At 39.6% G+C, this 15138-nt stretch overlaps 1 protein-coding gene across 1 annotated transcript in view; it reads right to left on the reverse strand.

Moving 5' to 3' along the window:
- GRM8 (glutamate metabotropic receptor 8) overlaps positions 1–15138 on the reverse strand; it is an 822068-nt gene that overhangs the window by 242649 nt on the left and 564281 nt on the right. The window lies entirely within an intron of this gene.

Consider the following 15138-nt stretch of genomic DNA (forward strand, 5'->3'; position numbering starts at 1 on the left):
ACTGGGTGCAGCAGCTGAACTCACCAAGGAGGCTACTAAGCTCACCCTTTCTCAACCCATCACTGTATTCTCCTCTCACAGGCTCACTGACCTCCTTTCACACAAATCTCTTTATCTGTTAAGTCCTTCCCGCCTACAAGAATTTCACCTCCTGTTCATTGAAAACCCTTCAATCACTCTCTTACCCTCTCCCAGACTCAACCCAGCCACTCTACTGCCAGCTCCAGCGACACTTCCAGAACCCACCCACTCTTGTACGGAACTAATAGATTTCCTCAACAGGCCTCGAGATGGATTATCAGATTCTCCTTTAAAAGATCCAGATCTAATACTCTTTGTAGATGGGAGCTCTGTACAGGGACCCGACGGACGACGACGGGCAGCCTACACAGTGTCACGACATCCTCCACCCTAGAAACTCAACAGCTGCCAGAGGGCACCGCCTCCCAGAAAGCAGAACTGATTGCTCTCATGCGGGCACTCACTCTGGCCCAGGGAAAATGCATAACTATATATACTGACTCTAAATATGCTTTTCTTATTACCCACAGCCACTCTGCCCTCTGGAAGGAAAGGGCTTCCTCACTACCAGGGGCTCCCTGGTATCAATGCTACCCTCATTTCTAAACTTTTGCAGGCATTACAGCTTCCCGCTGAGGTGGCTGTGGTGCATTGTAGGGGCCATCAAACCTCTCAGGACCTGGTGGCCTTGGGAAATGCTCGGGCCGACGCGACAGCTCGAAACCTCACCCTGGGAGCCTCCCCATCTCCTCTCGTGTTTCTCTCCACCTCCTTGAAACCTTCCTACACTCCTGAGGAAGAACAGACCCTCCTCAGAAAGGGTGGAGACGTGTGCAACCAGGGATGGATATTTCTTGGAGATAGAATTGCCTTACCAAAAAGATAGGTTGAAACTCTCCTTTCTGATATCCACTGTTCCTTACACATAGGGCCAAAAGCTCTCTATTGGTTCTTACAACCACTCTTTTTCTTCCCAGGCCTCCAGCAGACTATCGAAAAGGTGCACGCAGCATGTGCTGTCTGTTCCAAAACCTCTACACAAGGGGGACTCTGCCCTCACTTCCCTACTCATCAGCTGAGGGGGCACGTGCCAGGCCAGGATTGGCAGATTGACTTCACTCATATGCCCCCTCACAAAAAACTCCGTTATCTCTTAACCTTTGTTGACACCTTTTCAGGATGGATAGAAGCCTTTCCAACTTCTTGAGAAACAGCAGATACCGTTGCCTCCATTCTCATTGAAAATATCATCCCGCGGTTTGGACTGCCGACTACCATCCAGTCAGACAATGGCCCGGCCTTCACTGCCCAAATAGTCCAGCAGGTTGCCACCTCTCTCAACATCACCTGGAAACTCCACATACCCTATCACCCTCAATCATTGGGTAAGGTGGAAAGGGCCCATGGCATCCTGAAGGGTCAGCTAACTAAACTTTCCATTGAGACCAGGCTCTCCTGGTCAAACCTCCTTCCCCTGGCACTCACCAGAATCAGGGCAACCCCACGAAACCCCACTGGATTTAGCCCCTTTGAGCTGGTTTATGGTAGGCCATTCCTAATCAATCACAGCTTACCTGTCAACCCCCCTCCTCTTGCCACGTACCTCCCCTTTCTGTCTTTACTTCGCCATCTTCTCAGGGAACACGTGGACCGGACCCTTCCTCCCATAGGGGTTCCAGATGAAACACAGCCAGAGGTCCCCCTCCAACCAGGAGACAGTGTTCTTCTAAGGGAGCTCCAGCCTGGCTCCCTGCAGCCCAGATGGATGGGACCCCATACGGTAATACTGACTACTCCTACTGCAGCTAAGCTCCTAGGGCAAACACCTTGGTATCATGTCTCTCGCCTCAAACTTGCTCCCATACAGGATTGCTGGGAGTCAGAACCACTGGGCCTTACTCGTCTGCGGCTCACAAAAAAATTGGGCCATGCAGACCCTCCTGTTGCTCCTGTCCCTCCCACCAGGAACCTGCCACCAGAGTGAGCTGAAGCAGGGAGCAATGCTGTTCAGTAAGACTGGCCTGATCAAAGAAGCTTCAATCTCAACTGTCTGCAAGAAAAATTAAGCAAAAATCTCTCCTCTTACAATCTGCTTAACTCCTAATAGCAGCCACCTATTCTTACCTGGGCTGCCCCTATCCTACCTAAATCTTCTTCTAATTATCAGCATATAACTCATATTTGCCTCTCTTTTTTTAAAAAAATTCTTACAGAACTGCACCAATGAAGTTTCTCAACTCATGGCCAAACAGATGTTCCTCCGGACACCCCTCAAAACCACCACCTTCCGATCTCCCCTCCCTACGACGCCCCTGTTCAGCAGGAAGTAGCCAGACGAATAAGCGGCGCCCCTTATTAACACAAAAAGATCAGAATGTAAGGTCGGTGGATAGAGGGCTGGTCATGTGGGGAACTTAGACTCTGGGAACTTTGGCTAGGACCGCCCACAGTCAAGCGCGCCAAAAAGAAACTTCCTAGGACTCCTTGGAAACAAAAGCGATTGACTGTCAGCCAGTAAGATTTCTCTACGTCATATTAGCCCGACTGCCCTAGAGGGACTCCTTTTTAAATATACCCGCGCAGTCTCTCCATGTGAGATTTTTTCCTGACCTCCATCTTGCATGCCAGTGAGTCTCGTCCGGGGAACACTTTGTACTGAATAAAGCCTTTTGAACTTACCACACTTGGTAGCTCCAAGCCTGTAGACCTGTTCCTTCCTTCTCGGTGGGGAAAAATACCTTACAATGACAACCAGAGTGAGTTGCTGAGAAACTACGTCCCCCAGATCTGATGTCATCTGGCAGTCAAAACAGTGAAAGATGAGGATAGTCAAAGGCCAACCTTAATCTCCAGGGGTATCTACAGACATGTCAATGATAAAGAATCAAATAACTATCTCCTCCTCCTTACATCACCACATTGGAAACAAGACTACTAGGCAGCATAGCAGCCATGACAAGGGGTGACAGTTAGCAGATGAGACTGAAGGGGGGTATCTTAGGTTGTTAGAGATGCTTGCTTTCACAGATAAGCTGTTTTTACTATTAAACACAAATAAATAAGCATGTGCTTTCTCATCAGTAGGCATTATCTTTGGAAACAATGTTGTACTTAGGGAAACAAAGAAGGCATTTGACATCGGTTGAAGGATCTAACCTTGGGCAACAGATTAATGCATTAGCAAGGACCCAAATGAAAAGTGCTTATGCATAGAGTATAACAGCTATAATTTAATAATGTTCATGCAGCAAATTGTATTTACTGAGCTACAATGGTTTCCATTATTGATTCTTCAAGTCAGACCTATGCATTATTGTCTCCATTTTTGGGGGGTGAGAAAAATTAAGCATTGAACAGTTAATATTATGGTATCATAGAGTTTGAGTCAGGCAGTGTCTATATGCACACACACACACACACACACACACACACACACACAAAATCAATCTGTTAAAAAAATAAAAATGATCCCAACATGCTTGCTTGACATTAAATAGACCAGTGACATTGGAATATTTTTTAACAGTACAACTCACCTTATTTGTTTAATCAAGTGTTATACAATTCCAATTTAGAAACCAGATAACTATATTGTATTAATAGAAAATTTAAGTGTAAACTTCTAATATTTACTAATTATTGGGGTAATTAATGTTTTTTAAGAATATAAAATTTCAAATCAGAGAGCAAAGACAATAGTTACGGGCTTCTATCATGTGCAGCATCTGTGAGTTTCAGAACTCCTGAACTCCACAGACTGGGGCATCACTTGCTACAGAGGGAAAATGTTTGCTTAACCTGGCAGTGGAAAATTATAAAGTCAATAAAACTGATACATGTGTGTAAACATAAGGCCATAGTGACTGAGCCAGGAATGCATCGGGACACTTGAATTCAGTCATTTCATTAGTGAGCCATGTAGTCTGGGATGGGGTGAGATGAAGAGAACCAACTGAAGAAGCACCCTCACAGGGTGATTGAAAGGATGCAGGATTATTGTCTGACCTGTGGTGGCGCAGTGGATAAAGCGTTGACCTAGAATGCTGAGATCGCTGGTTCAAAACCCTGCACTTGTCTGGTCAAGACACATATGGGAGTTGATGCTTCCTGCTCCTCCCCCCCTTTCTCTCTCTCTAACACTCACTCTTTCTTCTCTCTAAAAAAATAAATAAAGATAATATTTTAAAAAAAAAGAAAGAAAGGATGCAGGATTGCCCTGGCCAGATAGCCCTGGCTCCACGGTGGGAGCACCAGCCCGAAGCACAGAGGTAGCCAGTTCCATCTCCAGCCAGGGCACATTCGGGAACGAATTGATGTCCCCATCTCTCTCTCTCTCTCTCTCTCTCTCTCTCTCTCTCTCTCACTCTCTCTCCCCCCCCCCCACCCTTCCTCTCTGGCTAAAATCAGTAAATAAAAATTTAAAGAAAAAAGATTTTTTAAAAAAGGAAAAGAAAGGGTGCAGGATAGAAGGCCGATTATCCATGGACAAAAAGTCCTACCTCACTAGGTCTATCCTCACTCAGGCAGGAAATAAAAAACCTAAAATTAAGTAGAGAGGCTAATGGTGACATTAATTTTTTAGGAAGAAATAATAACCCAATGCTGGAGGCTAGACTCCTCTCAGTCTGTGGAGAACTAAGACTTTTAAGGGGCAAATGAGTTCAAAAGGAGGAAATGGGGGGGGCGGTGGATAGAGAGAAGCAGGCAGAAGGAACAGGTGAGATTCAGCCCCATGGATCTGATGGCCTAATGTGTGCCGAGATCACACAACCTCTCAGGACAGTTCACGAGCTGCGGGCTGAGTTATAACTCAACAAGTCACAGAAGGCTGTCCTCCCTGGAAGCTAGATGTGGTGAACCCAGATTCCAGAAAGGCTAAGGCCATGCCGCTCCAGGGACCAAAGAGAATATAAAAAGAATGTCCTAGCTTTCAACATGAAGGAGGAAAATGAATTACTAGTGACTGAAACCAATGAGCAGGGGTGGATGAGCAGAGAACAGGATCGGAAACTGTCAGACTCTGGAGGGATCTGAGCGTGCATCATCTCATCCAAGAAGCTTTGGGGTGATACATTTGAGGCACATGTATCATCCATGAACTCTGACCCCAGTCCATTCAGTGCTTCAGACCCGGACCATGTCAGTGGTTCAGACCTGGGCCATGTCAACATCTTAGGACTGGGTTATTAGGCTATTTTGTATGAAGATTGACTTCTAGATCAATTGTAATAAAATATTTTGGTTCTTTACAACAGGGGAGACATGGATGATATGCTCTAGTGAATGGAAAAGAGGAATACATTTTAAATAAAGGAGGAAGATCAGAAATTCCAATCATGGGTTCTTTGGAAAAGAGTTCTTTTATTTCCTAAATTGTGGAAAAGAAAATTAAGCTATTACAACAGCAGTGGGAACATACCTAGGGGTAGTGTTTCCAATAAATGAGGAAGTGTATATGATTAAACTTCATGATTTTAGCCTTTCGTTTTCAAATTTTGAACAAAGTCCTCTCTACTGTAACCACACATAAATCTTTACCAATAGTCTCTTCTAGTTCTTCAAAGGCATAATGCAGTGGTTCTCAAACATTTTGAAGTCAAGGCGCATTTAAAACCCTACAAATAATTGTAGGTGCACTGTATACTAATTTCTGAGATATATGTTATAATAATTAAGTCAAATATTAAAGAAAAAAATATAAAATCCAAGCATGCTTTTATGGTAATTAAATGAAATAAATACAACAAAATTAAATTTATTCTGACATTAAAAAACATTTTTATGTTACATTTTTTGAGTTATATACTTTTTAGAACTCATAAAAAAGAGGGGTTTAAAAGTTGAAAAATGACAAAGAATTATCTTTTTATATATATATAGATACATTCTTAGTAAGATTTAGTAAATTTGGCAGGTCCAGGTGGGAATGTGTTAAGTTTTTTCATTCTTGTGTTTATGAGAAACATGAGCCTGATGTGTCCTAGCGATTTCTTCAATGTTTGGGCATATATTTGAAAGGCAAACTCTCATTTTATTGTCAACACATTGAAGAATTCCTCTCTTTTTACTCTTAATTGTGTTGAGTGCGGAAAACCCCCACCATATATATCATCTTAACTTTCCACCAAAGGATAAAAGAAACTTTTCTCCAGTCTTTCCGGGGAACATGGGGGGTAATGTAAACAATCCAGCACCACAGCTTAACAGCCTTTTGTGACTTAATCAGGCAAGTGAGGTGGGGGGTTGGGTAGATTGTCAGTTTACAGCCAATTCCCTACACCTCTGTCCCCCAAAAATCTAAACTCCAAAAACCCTGTTGGTTTTTTGGTCCCCAACAAGCACATATTTTCTAGAATACCATAGGCACACATGGAAATCTTCTAGGCGCACCAGTGTGCACTGGCACACACTTTGAGAACCACTGGCATAATGACTTTGAAGCTTGGAGTTTGGAAGCCACTCCTAACTCTCAATTCAAACCTGGGCTCTGTTCTTGCCTCCACTAATCTGAGGATTAATCTGATCTGCGTTATAATTTCCTCATCATAAAATATGATTAATATCAGCATCTACCTCTTAGGAGACTCTTGGGATATTAAAGGTAATAAATGAGGCCCTAGTTGGCTCAGTGGTAGAGCATCAGCCCCGCATGTGGGAGTCCCGGGTTCAATTCCCGGCCGGGGCACACAGGAGAGGCAAACATCTGCTTCTCCACCCCTCCCCCTCTCCTTCCTCTCTGTCTCTCTCTTCCCCTCCCGCAGCCAGGGTTCCATTGGAGTAGGGTTGGCCCAGGCACTGAGGATGGCTCTAAGGCCTCTGCCTCAGGCGCTAGAGTGGCTCTGGTTGCAGCAAAGTGGCGCCCTGGATGGGCAGAGCATTGCCCCCTGGTGGGCATGCCGGGTAGATCCCAGTTGGGCGCATGCAGGAGTCTGTCTGACTGCCTCCCCGTTTCCAACTTCAGAAAAATACAAAAAGGGGAAAAATAAAAATAAATAAATAAATAAATAAATAAATAAATAAATAAATAAATAAATTCGTCCATGTATATATAGTGCATGGCATAGTGCCTAGAATATAATATATACTCAATATAATATATACTCATAGAGATTTAACTTCCTACTACAAGTGAACATTATTTGTAGACTATGATAAAACTGAACCTAAATTTAAATTTTCCAAATTTGCTCAACACTACATTTTGAATAATATATTGTGTTCCACTAATTTGAAATGCCACCACTATTCTACACTAAATGACCACAGGTGTTTGGATATGTTTCTAGACTTTGCACTGAAGTCTATTGATTTGTCTGGCTAGTAGTGTAACACTGCTACAATATTAAAATCAGTATGGCTAAATAACGTTTTCATTATTTTTAGTGCAATTATCCCTCCCAAATGGTTTTTTTTTCCACATAATGCCATTGACTAATAAATCAGGCTTCAAAACTCCTGGTTAAAGTTCTAAGAGAAAATTAACAAAAGTATATGAAAATGTCATTTTTCTAATGAGCACTTCACATATTCCCTGTGAATATTAGTAGGGAAAGTCAAAGGTGAACTTTTCTGTCTATATCCTACCTTCCTCCTAATCACTTCCTAAGTTCTTTCCAGTAGAGTATAAGTATACAAACTTCAATATCAACTGCCAAAAAAGGTTTTAAAGCTTCCTTGTAAATACCATATTGAAGAATACATTGAACTTCCCCAAATCATTCGCTAACTGAACCCCAGGAACCCATGGGACTCAGATTCATCTCAGGATGGTGGTCAACCAGCCCAAGTGTCCCCTCATTTCCAAAAAGAGGAAAAACAGCAAACACCTGCAGAACATAAGAGTGATAGTCCAAGTGCCAACTCTTCTTCTTGGTTAAGAATGGCTTGGTGGCAGAAGGGTTCTTACTGGCCTCATTCATTTAGTCAGTCGTCATTCCTGTTGAGTAGGAAGTGGGAAAACAGGCATCGGAAAGTGTTGCTGTCATACTACTTCTTCCAAGAGAGTCAACTTTAAATCCCCTCATAGAGATACAAGGTAGGGGAGGAAGCTCCCTAGCAACTGGTTTCAAATGAATATATGCTGTACTCGACAATCTTTTTCTGTTTTTACCTTACCCCTCTGGTAACCACCATGCTGTTTGCTGTCTGTGTCTGTAAGTTTTTGTTTTCTTTGTTCATTTATTGCTTTTAGATTTATATCCCACATATGCCTGAAGTCCTACAGTTTTTTAACTTTTTTCATCTGATTTCTTTCACTTTATTCAATATTTTCAAGATCCATTCAAGTTGTTGCAAATAAATATATTTCATTTTTTCCCTCAAAAAAAAAAATGAATATATGCCATTTCCATGGAAGTTCCGCTAGCTTCACAGTGGCCTCATTTCTGTCCCCCTCCTAGTTCACGATTCGAAGGTCTTGTGGGCAAAGCATGTGTTTGGATAGATCACTGATAAAACCTTGTCCTTGACTGTTAAAATACTATGTCTACACTCCTACACTACTTGGTTCTTATTTCACAATAAATACCCGACTTGACAAATTATTCCAAATCTACATTTTATAATAGGCTCTCTGTGTCCTTTTACCTTCTCCAGGGATTGAGAGGCTTAAAGGAAAATTAAACAGAAAAGGAATCTCTTAATAGAAATGAGTAAATTATGCTGAAGATAGAATAAGCAATGAGGAAAACTGCCATTTTTTCAAATTAAATCTGACCATCAAGTAAACTAGGAGTATGAAAATGACACAAACCATAGGAAAAGGTGTGACATCTTAAGGCTCAGTGAGCTAATGAGAGGAATGTGAAGATATGTGGATGTTAGAAAGAGAGCCCTCAGAAAGTTCTGAGAGAGGAGGGTGAAATCACAGCTGAGACTCTGCAGTGGAGGAAAACTCGACCTGTATATTAGGCTATTCTGAAAGCTATTTCTGGTTTTCTTCTGCACATAACTCAGAAAGCAAAGAAAAGGGTAGGAAGCATTATCTAAGGAGAGCATCAGGAATCTGTCTGTGATGGCCTCAAATTTTATGATAGAAAGACAAATAGTAAAAAGGAGAATATTTATAAAATATAGTCAGGAAGCTAAAGCACATAAGCTAAGGCTTGAAAAAAAATATGTGGTAGGAAATATATTCTCCTTCTGATCTCCCTCCTTCCCTGCTGTTTCTCCAGCTCTTTCTTCTCCTCCTCCTCTTCTTCCTCCTCCTCCTTTTCCTCTTCCTCCTCTTCCTTTTTAAAGTATCACTCAGGTCAAGAAAGATGAGATGAGAAAGGCAAATGTTTTTTGTTTCTCGTGGAATAATGAATGAATGTTTGGGGGTGGAGAGTGGGGTGCTGTTCTACTTCTCATTCTCTTCTGTGGGGAGGACAACTGATTAAAGATTACTAGGACCAACACTGAAGCTAACCAGGTGAAGAAATTGTAAAAGGCACTTTCTAATTATGAATGAATTGAAGACTCTCCATTATGTCCACGTTTGCCTGAGAAAGTCCCAGTTTATGACCTGCTTTTCTGTCAAACTTATTAATAGACATTCTTTTTCTATTAAAATTATCTTTTATTTGGGTGATAAATTACATGGTCATCTTTAACATATAGCAGAATGCCAAGGGCATTTCACATTTAGATGTTTTCAATAAGCTTTGAGAATCTAGGAGAATAGAGATGGTACTGTGAAAGTTAAGATGAGCAGATGCTCTAATTTTCAAAAGTGGAAAGAAGGAATATGTTATTAGATCTAGACTAAAGAGTGTCCTTGATAATCTGAGGGACAGATTATCACACAGATTTTTGTGATGACTTTGAGGAAAAGAATGCAAGCATACTATGCAGAAACATGGTTTTATAAAGACTAAATTAGATGAAATCTACCTTAATTTCTTCTTTGTTCAGGTTACCAAAGTACATGTCATGAGATTTCTGTAGACACCTTGAATATGGATTTTAACAAGACCTCAGACTAAGATGCTTTCGATATTCTTGGAGATGGGTTAGAAATATGAATTGTCATACAGTTGGATAGATTTTAATTGGTTGAATGATTATTCCAAATAGTGTTGACTAATGTTCACTAATGAGCAACATTAACTCTGCCCTTGGCACTATCCTTTTCAATATTTTTCTCAGCAAATTGGATTAAGACATGCTGATCAAAGTTACAGCTGATGCATGGCAATAGCAGATTCTGAGATGAGAGAGTCAGAATCCAAAATTATATCATCAGACTGGGAAAATGAGCCAAGTCTTAAAAATTAAATTTCATGGGAGAAACAATTTCATAGGAGAAATTTACTTTCCAAAAACCAATTGCACAAAAACAATAACAGGACATGATATTATATAGTATCACATATAAAACAAAATAAAGGCTTTGTTGACTGAAAATCACAGTGTGGTGAATTGGTCACTAAAGCATTAATATCAATAGTAAGAGGTAGCTATATCAATTCTACTCCAAGCCTGGCATTTCATTCCCAAAATAACGTGTTCCACTCTGGGAACCTCAAGCTTAAGCAAGATAGTGGCAAATTGAGAACCATGCAGAGAATAATCAAAATAATTAACTGTAAAAGCCATTAAAGAGATAATAAATAATAAGTTACCATAGCAATAATAATACTACATATTTACAATCCTTTATCTATAGCTCTAATTCTAAAAATTTAGAAAACCAAAAGATGTTTAACTCAATTGTTACCAATTAAAATAAGGAGAGTCTGTCCATACTCTTTAATTATTCCAACTTAATATAGATATATTTATTTGCAGATATATGAATATACTTAATTATGGGATTCTGCCCTATGCCCTAATGGAGATATTACTTAATATCTCTATATGGTTTTTAAAATAAAAATCCAGTAATAAAAATTTTAAATACATCTGGTCTCACTTGTGAATTAATAATAATAACAACAATAATGATTATATCATGTGATAATTGCTATATTAGTTGCTAATTAGTGCTATATATTGCTATATAATATAAAGTATGCAATATATAATAATAATACAGCAACATTACAAATAATAATAATAGTGACAATAACAATAATAATATCTAACATGTAGACAGCATGATGTGCCATACGGGGGTCACAATATCCACACCAGCAAGGGCATCACTGTGGTAGATAGAGATCAGGACCCAAGAGCAACTATGTCCATGAAATGCAACAGAAGTAGACTGTGAGACTTCTGCTTCCCCTTTACCTGCTGGAAACAGAATTCATGTCCTCAGGGAACTGAGTGTTTCCTCAACAGACTTGGACAATTTAGGGAAAGACCTTAAATGGGAGATAATGGACTTAAAGGATATAACAAGTATATCTAGCAATGTGGGCCCCTCTGAAGTAGTCATAACATGCACCTGCACCAGGTTTTGGGACAAAGCCTATGATGTCACACAAGGAATAGGCTTTACTGGGGAAAAGGGAAACTTATAAAATATGGGCTCAGCAAGAAAAAAAACACACAGCCCTGCCTTCCTCCCATTGTCTTTGTAGACAGGTGGGTGGGGTCTGAACAAGCAGCTAGATACACAGTATGGTTGGCTATTTCTACTTCCTTTCATTTATTTATTTATTTTATTTTTTAAATAGAAACAGGAAGGGAGAAAAATGAGAAGCATCAACTTGTAGTTGTGTTACGTTAGTTGTTCGTTGATTGCTTCTCATACGTGCCTTGCCTGGAGGAAGTCGTGGACTCTAGCCAAGCCAGTGACCCCTTGCTCAAGCCAGTGACCTTGGGCTTCAAGCCTTATGACCTTTGGGCTCAGGTCAGCAACCACGGGGTCATGTCTATGATCTCACACTCAAGCTGGTGAGCCCACGCTCAAGCCAGCAACCTCAGGGTTTTGAACCTGGGTCCTCCGCATCCCAGGCCAATGCTCTATCTACTCTGCCACCACCTAGTCAGGCAACCTCTTCTTCCTTTTAAAAGGTAAATTCATGCTCATCAAACTTGTTATGGTAGATACTGAGTTTTAATAACTGCTAATTTACTAGTTGTTATTTGGAGTGCTTTAATCCCTCCAAAGTGCTGCTCCAAATTCCTACATTCAGAATTGTGTCTTGAACACAAAAGTTTAAAGAGACATTAGTGGGGAGAGTAGACTATATGACCTTTAAAATACTTCCCAACTCAGAGCGTCTTTGGTTTTACAAGATGCTCTGGGAAAGCATTGCGTATTATTAATATTTCCCCTAATCTTAGTTGGCATTCTATTAGCCTTCTTCACTGATACCGCACAGTGAATGGGGAACTTAAATGTATCAATATAGACCTTTGTCCTCAATTCTATTAACTGATTCAGTGCAATATAAACTACATGCAGGCTGAGCATCATTGCTACCAGACTCAAAACACTGTATTCAATCTTTTTTTGATTCTTATTCCATCTTTCAACGCGCCAGCCTCTTCCCATTTATTTCCTTCACTTACTCATGTTTCAGACTCAAGAAAATCCATGTGCCAGCTCTACTGTACTGCTTACCAGAGATTTGATAATCCCCAAATAGTAACCGAGGAGATTTATAGTTGTCTGTATCATAACTACCGAGGACTATAAAAGGCAGTATACTTCTCCCTCGTCATAATCTTTAAATTCAGGCGATAATGTTTTCTGTGACCTATTTGGCATTCTTTCTCCCTTAAATAAGAGGGCACATTGTCTTCTTTTGGTGAGTGCTCATGCCCCCAAATCTGGAATCTATAAAAACACTCACTAATTTTGTATCTATGTTCAAAGCATGTTAGCGGTGCCAGCTTCATGGGAGCTATGTTAAGTCAGGCTGCTGAGCAAATCAAACTTAGGTTTCTAGAAAACCTACCAAGTGCTATACATTGTATTAAATATTGGGAAAATAGATGCAGCCCATGGCGTGCAAGATCTCACAATACGAAAACTAAAAATAACTATAATCTAATGTAATCAGTATAATAAAGAAGAGAGGTGCAACTGGCCACCCCACACATGAGGAAACATTGTTTGTTCTGAGCAAGTTACTATGGCAGCAAGAACAGCTACTAATCGTTTAGACAAATTACATCAGTGAATGTCATCTAGCAATTGCCATTAGGCCTGTATATACTTGAACATAAAACCTGAGTCAGAAAAAAACATTTGGAAAGAAACAAATAAGTGAATCAGACTTTCAGTCACATTTCTAGGCAGAGATCTAAAGTTTACTGAAATGCACAGATTGATGTGGTCAAGCCTTCAGGGAGGTGGTACCGGGAGATGAAAGGCACTTGCAGGCCTTTTCATCCCAGTGAGCCATGTAAGCGTCCTCATTTTCTATGTGTACCATGACAGGAATGAGGGAAGTGGGGAGTCCTGGGAGGAAAAGCCAGAGAAGTTTAGAAATGACTAACATGAAACTGGCCAACTGGTTCACTGGTTTATTTTCTCCTTGAGGAAGAAATCAGTGGGTATGCTTGATGTAAGGCAGCAAGAATGAGGACATCCAAACGTGAGCAACACTAAGGTTTGAGATTTAACATTGTGACTTGATCATTTCTCTTTGAAAATTGTTTCTGGGGTTAGGATTTACATAGAGCTAAAAAAAAATACTTCTTTTGATATTTTGTTTTTTTTATATTTATGTTATAAATTAATAGTTGATAAGTAGATACAGACAGTGTCTTGAATTCACAGAAATAATCAAATATATTGTGGAGGAAGTACCTTTGGTCGTGTTGCAACTGTTGAACAGCTCAAGCTTTCATCCATAAAGAGCCATTGAGTGTTATGTTTATGTGAAGTTGGGAGAAAAATGTGTTAGTTCTGAAAGATTCTCTGGGGGAAAAAAAGAAAAAGGAAAAGAGAAAGGGAAAATAATATTTAAAAGGAAAATATCTTTGAGCTTCTTAAAGCACTTTTAAAGAAGTGGTTCTCCTCTTTCTGATAAACTAAGAACTCCTTAGAAATAGTTTATTTAAAAAAAAAAAACCTCTAATTTTGTAAACAATCTTCCTTTAAGTGGTACTCAGCTACCTGATAAACTTTAAGCATCTTCAGTGTGCTTAGTGCTTTTTTTTTTTTTCACTGATACCCAGGTTGTGGCTATGGTTACATATAGTATCTCAATTTCAGGAGGTGAGAGGGGAGTTTTTCAAAATTGACTCACGGTGGGGATGGGAAGGGATTAGGCTTCAATCAAGCGCTATGCCTCCTCCATTATTTTCAATTAAGATGATAAAAAAAAATACTATTGTAACTGACAATTTGAAAAATGATTTTAAATTCAGTAATGTCTTTATCTGAAATTATGTGAATTGCTCTTATTAAAGCTTCTCATCTGAGTACCTTTATCTAACCCTGTGTTCCTTCAAATTTGAATCTTGTGCCTACAAAGCTCTCTGTTACTTTGTTTCTTCCTATTTTCCTACAGTTTCATTCCCTCAACCTCTCTTATTAATTCAACAAAGATTATGTTCCAGGGTCTACGGTAGGAACTAGTGGTGGGATTCAAATAATTTAACAACTGGTTCTCTGCCCTAATGATTGTTTTAAGTATAAAAAACAATATATGGAAAGGTAGTTTATTATTTCATACTATTTCTTATTTAATACTTAATACTATTTAGTATTAACTAAATACTTAATATCTATATAATACTTAATACTTATTTAATACTTCATACTATTTCTTATTTAATACTTAAATAAGAACAATAAAAGAGGTGCACAAAGTAGATTATAGTTTTAAAATATTAATGAAAAGATATTAAATAATACCTGACAAAAAACAATAAAATTGTTATTTATTTCTATATTGCTTCTTGATTGGCATCCTCACTCCACAATACTTGACTGTGTAATAAATAATCAAATAATTTAATTATAATTATAAGAATTGTTATGAAAAAGAGGTAGAACATGCTGAAAGACTACAAAACGGGATAAAACCAAATCTGTGCATTCAGGGGTTACTTCTCTCAAAAGGTCTCAATAAATTTGGGACTCAAAGAGTAAAAGGTTGGCCCTGATTGGTGACTCAATGTTTAGAGCATTAGACTAGCTTCTTAATATCCTGGGTTCAATTCCTGGTGAGGCCACACAGGAGAAGCAACCACCTGCTTCTTCCCCTCTCCTTCTCCCCTTCTCTCCCC

This window comes from Saccopteryx leptura, chromosome 2 (assembly GCF_036850995.1).
Source record: "Saccopteryx leptura isolate mSacLep1 chromosome 2, mSacLep1_pri_phased_curated, whole genome shotgun sequence".
NCBI classification, from domain to species: domain Eukaryota; kingdom Metazoa; phylum Chordata; class Mammalia; order Chiroptera; family Emballonuridae; genus Saccopteryx; species Saccopteryx leptura.